This window comes from Limulus polyphemus, unplaced genomic scaffold (genome assembly GCF_000517525.1).
Source record: "Limulus polyphemus unplaced genomic scaffold, Limulus_polyphemus-2.1.2 Scaffold3411, whole genome shotgun sequence".
Taxonomy (NCBI): Eukaryota; Metazoa; Arthropoda; class Merostomata; order Xiphosura; family Limulidae; genus Limulus; species Limulus polyphemus.
Window position 1 is genome coordinate 14,623 of NW_013669021.1, and position 11,334 is coordinate 25,956.

General features: G+C 32.5%; 1 protein-coding gene across 2 annotated transcripts in view; it reads left to right on the top strand.

The window, feature by feature from the left end:
* Positions 1-206: 206 nt before the first annotated feature.
* The window catches only part of LOC106469303 (myosin-IIIb-like), an 81,830-nt gene continuing 70,702 nt past the window's right edge, over positions 207-11,334 (top strand). Inside the window, exons 1-2 of one of the 2 annotated variants that reach the window (XM_013929791.2) lie at positions 207-273; positions 8,383-8,540. The gene's annotated coding sequence lies outside the window, so the exon portion shown is untranslated. Of the gene's footprint in view, positions 274-8,373; positions 8,541-11,334 lie in introns of those variants that run through there. The other variant, XM_013929790.2, reaches the window with a different exon arrangement.

The following is an 11,334-nucleotide window of genomic DNA, read 5'->3' on the forward strand; positions in this document are numbered from 1 at the left end:
GGTGTGAAACTATATATCACAAATGCGTAGGTCTACTTCTCATGCCTTCTCGTTATATATGTGTTTATCAGCGAGATCACCAAGTTGTAGTGGTGAGGCCAGCTGTGACTAGTACTCGTACAGAGAATAGTAGCACATTTATTGAATAGGTTATGCTCTAGCTGGTGCTTTTCACGACTCAAAAAGTAGTTACGTAAGTATGCCATATTCAGAACGTGTGAAAGTTTGTAACCAACATCAACTTTTTGTTACCCCAGCGCTTTTCTACATAAGGTAAGTTTTATAAATTATACTATAATTTATAGTCCTATGTGTAACTTATAAGATGATACTAGTATTAGTAACTTGAAAGTTGAAACAAGCACCGCTTGCAAATGATTATCGCAATCTTTAACTATACTATTACTACCCCATCCATTAAACTGACTCACACTCACCTGTTCAAATTTTTTGTATAATTTATAAAGGAATCAACTAATTGTCAGCCAAACTTTTATAAATAGTTCATAATTTAATTCAAGTATGCATATTGAATCTATCTTTCTGTGCAGCTTGTTTAAATTATGATTTACATTATATAGGTATAATTGACTTTTGAGTATAATTGGAAATAAAATTCGATAACCAAACAAATAAATTTAAGAAAATGTGGATGGATTGATGAAAGAGTGAAATATAATAGAAAATAACTTCCTCATTCCTTTGAACGCAAGCACTTCTTAAAACATGTTATAGGTTATAAGTTGCTGGTTTTGTTAACGAACACTGAAGAATGACGTACTGGCCTCATTAGTAAACAGGATAACAGAACGAAACATTTCACATTGTAGAAGTATTGTTCGAGGTGTTTTATTTGTAATATTTAAATCTATGTATTTTGGAAGTAATGTTTTCGTTAAAATATTCGCCAATTATTGTATGAATTTGCAGGATTTACAATATATATGTATTTTACACATAACTGATACTTGAAACCGCCAGTACTTGGATAAACTCCGTAATTACAGAATTTAAGGAATACTACGGTATTTGAAGTATTTGTGAAACGTACAATTGTCTTTGTTATGTTTTTTTCCTAAATTCTGTATATATGTGTATACATATATATAAATATATGTTGAAATAATAGATGCAAATGACCAGACTATAAAAATTCCGAGTTAAATCTTACAATATGTATAGAGGTAACACTTAATGCTGAATCTAACTTTGTAGCAAAGAATATATGCCCTAAAATGATTCAAACTTCTTCCGAGACTGATATGCTAAAAATGGAGATGAGGAGTTCAAGCTGATTAAGGCCATAAAATCTAAAATTAAAAATGATAATTTAATAATCACAAAAGCGGACAAAGTACGACTGTTGTACTTGAAAAACAAGATTATCATGGGAAAATCAACGACTTCCTTGATTCTAACAGTTTCACGATCCTAAACATAGGCCCCACAAAAACCTTTAACAACAATGTTAAATCTTTGTTGAACAATAGCAAAAGCTTACTTGATGAACTCCAAGCTAAGCTATTACGCGTTATGAACCCTCGCCTGCCAAATCCGTACGAACTTCCTAAACTTGCACGAAAGGAACATCCCTATCAGACCTGTTGTTTCTAATACTAATGCTCCCGCTTATAAACTAGTACAGAAAGCTCACAATATTTTCCAAAAATCTAATTGGTTTTAAACCTATGTTGAGTATAAAAAACTTGTAGAAAAAATGATAAATGTAGAGACACCGAATAACGCCAAAATCATTTCCTCTGAAGTATGTAGTCTTTTCACCAGCATACCTGTCAAAGAACGTAAACAAATTGTAAGTAATTTGATGGATAAAGAAAAAAAATAAACTCTGTACGAGCCCATGATTTAAGAATAATAACCCCTTACTTAGATCATAACTACTTCAAAATTAAGACCAAATATATAAACAGAATGACGGGTTAGCTATGGGTTCCTCCTCTCTTCTTTACATGCAGAAGTTTTCATGGATAACTTAGATAACAAGTCGTTTAGGGATGAAAATAATATAAGACGTGCCAGATATTGGTACAGATATATTGATTATTTCTTGCTTTTTTGAAGTTCATATGTCATGTTGTGTTGTAACATGCAGATTGCATAATTCTTCTCGTAATTCATGGCATGCGCACGTCTTATTGACGTCACTACAGTACAAAGTGTAACGTTAAGCGTTCTTTTTGAGACAGACAACACACTGCTGTATAGTGGTGCGAGTAATTAAAACATATGACCCTCCAGGCGGCCATTGGCGCCCTTTCGGGGAAATAACACATTGAGCAAAGAAATCCACAGACCGGCCTTCTACTGTGCAAACGATCTAAGCAAAATGTTGTGCAACAACAAAGACAAAATCTCAAAGTACAACAGTGGTGTTTACCAATTAACTTGTTAATAGTGAAATGGTGTGTACGTAGGTCACACAGGACGTCCCATAGAAATAAGAATTGAATTAAAGAACATTTTGGATGCTGAAAATTAAGGAAAATGGATCCAACCTTTGCATCACACCTTATTGAAACTAAACACCAATATGATCCGGAAAAAAATTCAAAATTTTACATATCTGTGAAAAAGATAAAAAACAAAACAAAAACTGAATAGCCTGGAGATTTTAGAAATAAAAATAAGTCCAAAAACAAATCCAGAAAAAAAGCCCTAAGCATGCAAACCAACATAAGCTCCTCCCTACTTCTCACCCCACTTGTCTCAAGATGAATGTCAAGGTTACTTCCGGTTCTTTGTTTAAACAAATATAAACCTGTTTACAAAACCATTTCAGTCTGTATCTGATGATGCATTTACTGACGGAATCCTGATCGTGAATGAATTAAGTATTTGTGAAACGTACAATTGTTTTTTTCCTCATTTCTGTAAGTTAGTTTCTGATTAAATCGTTAAAGTCATCACTTATTTAATAGCAATGACAGGCACCAAATGTATATCATATCATTCGTGTGATAAATTAATTATGTTACTTTTCTATCTTGTAAATACTCAAATATATGTTTGAGATACTATTACCTTTATAGCTATTTGAATACTATGCAGAGCAACTTTGATGTGAACTTCGTATGAGTGAGTGCCAAGGAAAATATTTCGGCTCATTGTAACATCTATTTTTCAATACAACTCTTGCCAGTGACAATATTGAATCGAAGTGTTTGTCGTTCTTGTTCTTATTTTTCGTTTACACTATTGGAATCTCGCAATATTCTTATTTCCTTACGTTAAATTACAAATATGTACATATATATTTATTAATAAAACAATAGTGTTAAAACCATTTTGTACAATACACCAACAGGAAGGTGTTTGGACTCAATACGTCAGATGTTAACTGTAATCAATTTCATTTGGCTATATCAAAAATTAAGGAATACGTTTTCTAAAAGACTAGAGACAATATTCCTTTCAAGGTTTTTTATATCTGTGTGAAAAGTTTCAAACTGATAATTATTTCACAGCGATCACGTTACGTACTGGATTCAACTGTAACGGGTTATTTTTTTAATATTCGAATTAAAATAACGAAAGTTATTGTGATTTAAAATCGAAAAATATCATGGTAAATCAGCTCCTATTTTAAATTGAAAACATATTTTATCTCAGTTTTATATATATATATATATATATATAATATATAATCAAAATGTGTTAAGTACAAATAACATCGTGGGCCTCACTATATCGCCCCCAGGAACACAGTGGTATGTCTGCGGACTTATACTGCTAGAAACCGGGTTTCATTAGCCGTGGTGGGCAGAGCACAGATAACCCTTTATGCTTGATAACAAACAACAAGAACCTCACTATATCTACATTTATTGATACCTTAAAGGATGCTACATGTAAACTAAATACAGATGTTTTTAGCGTTTTCGTATTTGGATAAATAATCATGTTTCCAAGCATGGTCTAGAGTTTAGCGTGCCCAGAGAACTCAAACATTAAAGGTTCGCGTCTCATTGCCGCAAAAACACTTCTCGCTTTAAGGTCGTGGGTGTGTTATAAGAGTGACAAATATATCGCATTATTCGGTCAGACAAGAGTTGGTGTTGAGTGCTGCTGGCAATTTACCTTTACTTTAGTCTGTCCGTGCAACATTAGGGACGGCCATGTACAGATAGCTCTTGTGTAAATTTAGTCGAAAATTAAGATCATTCTAGAATACACTACAAATAATAATGTGTTTGTCTTTATCAGTGGCCAGATTTTGCTGTGCGTCATAAATTCTGGAGATATACTTCACTGTACGATTTATGTATATCATAAACTTATGTCAAGCTTTACTAGGGTTTCCAACTCTTGAATGTTTCGAAGTAGGACTTTTTTGTAAGGGACCGTCCACAAAGAACGTCACACGAGATACACCACTTTTTGATCCCCTCCCTCATCTTGTCACACTTGGTCACATGGATGTCCCGGCACTGAAGTAAATTAACACTTTGACAACAGTTAGTAGTAAAACATAAAACAAAAGAAACGTTTTACATATTTATTAATACTAAATAAAATGTTACAATACATATAATAAGAAAAATTGGCATTTTTTACTTGTATCGAAAAGTAGGACAGTTGGCAACCCTAAACTTTACCCAGAAAGTCTGGATTGAAAACAAAATGCACAGTTTATTTCATAGTGCTGCCATATGCATCACATATTCATTAAATGTGTGAATAAGAAGTATGGTGTTGAGATAGTACATACAGTAAATTTATTATTAGAGCTCAATATTGAATGTCATATTCTCTACCTGATTTAAAAACAACCTGTGTAAAAGTCTACACTATGAAGAAATAGTGCCTAAAAATCAACTGATAGTAATCAAACTGGAATCTCGGTAACGAGTTCGTTATACATAAATGTCTAACCGGTTTTGAAATTTTCTTGTCTCTATACGATGTAATAAATCATGAATAGTTTGTTATTGTGTCCTTGTTATCTTTTACTACCTCTAAATTTGCTTATTGGGCTAGGCGTGGTCTAGTGTTAGCGTGCCAAACTTTGAATTCGAGGATCAATTGTTCACGTCCTGTTATCAAAAAATCGCGCTCCAGTTGGGGGCCGTGGGTGCATTATAAGAGTAACGATCAAATCCCAGTTTTCGATTAGGGTAGCCTATGTATTGGCGGTTGATCATATTGACTAGCTGTTTTCTCTCCATTATATCAGTTGAAAATTAAGGACGGATGGTGTTTTGCGCGAATATTCGAAACACGACACGTACACGTGCACTGTGTTATTATTGTTTTCTTAACAACGCATTAAACGAGTAAAAAATGGACTTTCTAGGTATATTCATAAAACACGAACCACAATATAATGAGTTAATAACAATAAGATCTGTAATGAATAACTCGAACTGTCTGTCCTCCGGTGGACAGCGGTAAGTTACCGGCACTCCTTTAGTACACCCACGACCCCAAAATGCAAAGCGCGTGTTTGTGGTAACGAGCCGCAGATCATGATTTCTCTGATTCACAGTTCGAGCACGTTAACCATTAGGCCATACTTAACCAATAAAGAGGTTTAAACCAACATTTAATACAAAGCTTAGTCGTAGCTGTGGGAGCATAAAATGAAATTTAGTTATTATTTTACGTATCAGTATCATTTAGTACTAATATGATACATATTAAAACATTCGAGTTTCAAATATTTACAAATATGACTACTGTACATAAAAATGTCAGTAAAATGTTGATAGAAAAAAATCAAAGGAAAATGTTTTGTAATACTAACAAGAAAGAAATGAAAGTAGAAAGAAAGAAAACTTGTGTGTAGAAATAGAAGAAAAAAAGAGTTCGTAGAGAAACAATAAAACCAGAAAGATAGAATGTAAAAAAGAGTTAGTTAAGAAAGGAATACAATGATATAAAAACTGTTATTGTGGTAAATATGTTTGTATTGGGTGTATAAACGTTGGTTTAGTCTTGATGACCTAACTTGACGGTATTTCTAATGTACTGTCTTCACAACACTACGGTGTCCTAGTACACATTAGATGGTTTTCACAAACAACTTTGTTGAAAGTATATGTTTGTGTTTTCTTCTCACCGGAAGTATGGAAGTGAAGTCAAGGGTAAATTGGAATGTCGAGACCTCCTTACTCCCACCTCCCTTCTTTTATACCTTTGCTCCTTTTATTTTTTTTTCATGGTTCTATTGGTCAGTACGGTTGAGTGCAGCATAAATCATGCACGTGAGGTCAAAAGTGCAAGAAGGATTTATTCAACAACCTAACCTTTAAAATATTAAAAGTAAGTTCCATCAATTGAAAAAAAAAAGTTTGTTTTTTTTACCTATAGGTGTTGAAATCTCAAAGCTGGTAAAACGGGCCATATTTGTTTCATTCACCTGGATCATAGAAACCGGGTTTCGATTCCCGTGGTGGGCAGAGCAAAGATAGCCCATTATGTAGCTTTGTGCTTAACTACAAACAAACACCGGGATCTTCAACAGTTTTCCGTAACTTAACTGGTCTTTATGATTATTTGAAAAACGGACGGCTCGAGTCCTCCATGTAGGCCTCAGCCACAAACTTTTAAAATGTATGCGCAAAATAATCAATTACGAAAAGTCATATTTAGCTAGCTTAATATTTTACTCTAGTATGAACTATTATAATACAAACGGAAAACATTTACAGCTTTATTTTAATCTTCCAACTGTGAGTACTCTTTCTTTGCAGGGTTGCCAGATGCCACCCGGAAAATCTAGTAGTGATCCAATCCCCCCTCCCCCATTTATAAAATTCCTGTACCGGAGAGGGGGAGTTGCATATATATTATTGACCAGTCTACTTGCTTTTGATAAATTGTTAATTTCCCCATTAATTCATATTAAATTGATGAAATACTGAAAATATTAACTAAAATAACTAATAAAAGGCTGTCTTACCGATTGTATATCTGTCTCAGGAAATGGCACAGATACATTAAGAAACATGTTTCCTTTTAACCCAGGTTAAAAGTCTTCTCTTTTTTTCTTTATGTTTACCACTGTAGGCTCAAGCGTATATTTTTGTATTAATTTGTTATTATTATGTGTATTAATGTGCTATAACTAAGGAAATAGTTTTGTTTATATTTATTGTGGGGTACGGATATGAGTAATATTACTCAACGTCAATTTTTCGAGTACAAACTTGAATTAATTACACTTTGGGTGAATAATAATTGAATAAAGGGATTAATGTGACTGCACCTCGCGGGCTAAAAACCTTGAAATCAAATGAGGTATGTTTGTAGATTTGTTCTTTCAGTTTGAATTTATGATGATGATGATGACGATTATTATTATGGTTGTTATTGCTAATAATGATAATACATAAGGTATTACAGCTTTTTAAAGTTTTTTGGTGAATCAAGAACCATACAAAATCTGTATATTACGTATTATCTAGTATACTCATTACACTTGTTATGTTTACTTTGGGAAGAAAAGGGGTAGAGTGTAAGGCGGAACATAATGGCAAAATGGCTTACACTATAGCTAGTGAAGTAGTCCATCACTCTAAGAAGGCAGGCTTAATATTGTAAAAGGTCACGAGAACACTATGGGAAATTTCAAAGGAGATCACTAGAGAGGAAATGTACCCCCCCCCATCCGTTTTTAGCATTAGCCTTTATTTGATCTCCTCTCCCCCATATTTCCTCCATGCAACATTTCATCCAATTTTTCCCCATAGTTTTGATTTCCCCCTACAAATGAGAAGTTTACTCCCAGTCTAGCAAACTGGTTTGTGTGGGGCGTAAATCCAACCTAAACGTGTAAAGATTTGGCGTGAGTGATGACTTCTTGTTTTGCATATAGTTATATTCGTAGAGCTCAGTTAATTTTGATTTATTTTCAGTAAATCATATAGCTATACCGTAGAGCTCAGTTAATTTTGTTTATTTTCAGTAAATTATTTCTTACATATTTAATAAAGATCAAATATTATTTGTTTTTGTCGTTTTCTTGTCAAAAATACAGATATTATCAGAGTAATTATTATAAAAACATCTCTGATATCGTCTTACGTATGTTATTTATATGTGAAGTAATTAATTTCTTAAAGCAATACGTATTTAATATCTTTACACCTGAAGATCGTTTTAAATATTCATTTTATGCGTTTGAGTTTACACGTATTCTATTCTTGCACGTAATAAGTGATACGACAGTGAGAAAAATTCCAAAGATTAAACCACTTTTAAGACATTAAAATCGATACCTGATGTGATATTTGTATTTGAGTTCCAATAAGGCGTATCTGTGGACAGAAAGGAATATCCTTTCGCAGTATGCTTTATGTCTCCAAATGTGGCTTGGAAATACCATGCAAGACTTATAATGGACCTCTATATTTGTGACAGGGCTTCTTTTGGATGCAGCATGGCAAGCTCTTCTAATATACTGATGTTGGCTGGAAATTCATGAGCCATCTTCACCAGCATAGCCTTGGATTTTTCTTTCACTGCCTCAACGACAGTTTTGTCAGGAAAAGTGTCAGCATTGTAAAATCATACCCCAGGTACGTAGCAGCTGTGGGCTTGAGATACTTTTCAAAATTAAAGATGACCAGTGATGAAGGAGAAAAATTATCCAGGTGACCAGAATTAATTATTAGTTTCCACACTGACCAATAATACTGAGTCATATCCAGGAAAAGTTTGATTGAAACAGCTAGTTTGTTTTGTTCAGATCACTGATAGTTTGTTGTTTCAGTTTAAATTTATGATGATGACAATTTTTATTAGTATTGCTATAAATAATAATACTACAAGAGACGGTACAGATTTTCAAGGAAATTATTTGTTGTGAATCAATAGCCATACAGAATTGCATATTTACGTATTATCTTCTATATTCATTACAATAGAGTTATGTTTACTTTTAGAAAGTGGAAGGTAGTGTATGGCGGAACTTAATGAAATATGGCATGTGCTGTTGTTTAGTGAAGTAGTCCATCACTGTTAGAAGACAGACTTAATATTTTATAAGGTCATGAAAACTATGAGCATTTTCAATAGAAATCACTAGAAAGGAAATGATATCCATTTATAACATTAGCCCCTATTTGATTTGGGTTCGATTTTCCTTTAGAAATGAGGGATTTCACCCCAATCTGGTAACCGATTGGCACGTTGTATTTATTGTAGAGCTAGTCAGTAAGTGGAATTTGATAATCTATTAATCGTTGGACTTATTAATCGAATACATTCAACTAATCTATTAATCGTTAGGCTTATTAATCGAATACATTCAACTAATCTATTAATCGTTAGGCTTATTAATCGAATACATTCAACTAATCTATTAATCGTTGGACTTATTAATCGAATACATTCAACTAATCTATTAATCGTTAGGCTTATTAATCGAATACATTCTCTCATAGGAGAATAGATTAGTTGAATGTATTCGATTAATAAGTCCAACGATTAATAGATTAGTTGAATGTATTCGATTAATAAGTCCAACGATTAATAGATTAGTTGAATGTATTCGATTAATAAGTCCAACGATTAATCGATTAGTTGAATGTATTCGATTAATAAGTCCAACAATGAATAGATTAGTTGAATGTATTCGATTAATAAGCCTAACGATTAATATATTAGTTGAATGTATTCGATTAATAAGCCTAACGATTAATAGATTAGTTTTTGAGTAGTTGTAACAACCGGAAACATTAATTTCGATTAGGTAATTATTTTTGTGAGTTTTGATACTAATCAATTAAGCTGAACAACCTTGAACGGATCTATAATAATAATAATGAAAAGTCATAATAGAAACATCTATTTCTTTTTTTTTTCGTGACATTACCCAACGTTATCGTAATTTCGATTAATCGATTATTTTCTGTGACTCTTCTTCTTCGGCTTTTCCCCTTAGCGGGGTTCACTGTCCTTCACACATGCTGCTCTCCTCCAATCATCTTTATTTATTGCCAGGTCTTCTGCAATTCCTTTCTTATCCATATCTTCTTTAATTCCATCTTTCCAAAGTTTTCTAGCCTTCCCCGTCTTCTCCTGTCGGTTATCGGCAGCTCTAATGCTCCCCAGAGGGCATTTTGAGTATGATATGTAGATAATTAAAATGAAAAAAATTTGCTAACATATGTGCGTGTTTCCTAAACTAAAAAAAAATACATAATCGTTTACCGAACTGAAAGGGGAAAAATATATTTGTAAACCACAGTCGCCGTTTGAATTTCATTTCAGGAATCTTGATATCCAAAGTATTCCTGTTAAAGTTTCTTTTTATTGTGAAGTTTAACTTCTACTAACCCTCTTATAATTCGTGGCTACTTTCATTGAATGCTATATCCATGAGATTAGAAAGTTACACTTTCTATGTCATAGAGAAATTCGCGATGGAAAAAGTATTAAAACAACACCTACCCGATGTTCACAGGAATTCCAAACTCATTCTTGAAAGAATATTGAAATAAAATGATCAATTAAAAACATTATAAAAACATATTTTAGTTTGATTTAAGAGATTATTTTTTCTCTTCGTTGTAAAAACATTTGACGGAAAATTGTTAATTCAAACAAATTACAAAATTCTCACACATTACAAAACATACAACCCTCTAACAGGAAAATATTAATCAAAACAAATTGTAAAATATATCCCAAACTTTCTTAGATTGCGTTTGAGGTATTTGGATTTTGAAAGTTTTTCGATGAATTTATTTAATAAATCGCCACAATTATTATCGTTTTCTTTTACTTTACAATAAAAACTTGGAAACAAATTTCGAAACAAACTATTTTGAATAAAGCTTAACTTATAGACTCTGATATTGCCAAAAATACATGTTATAGCTTCCAGTTCACTTGCTTTTCATGATGTTTTTATCATCAGTTTCATACAGATGAAACATTCTGATAGCTTATATTATGTTACGTATTACAATTTCAAATAGCCTTAAACTGAGTTAAATTGTAATTTAGATTTAGTAGTTAAATATATGCCGATATGTATCCAATTTATGTTATTTGCCAACAAGATTGATACACACAGTTTTTTTTAATACAAATATATTTTAATACACAAACAATAATAAAATTTACAATACAGTTATTACAAATAGTTATTACAAACAATGATTTATATACAAAAGTTTTACAAACTTACAAGCAATATAAAGTCTTTTTTCTAGTCTGGAATTTCCTTGATATCTTATCGAGGGTTCACGATGAGCGAGTTAATTTCGAGATGTCTGTACAATTCACTTATTAGGGAGCTAGCTAGCTCTGTGAAATTCACTGAAAGCACGTCGATTTTTCCTACCGGTGACATTAGGTAATGTT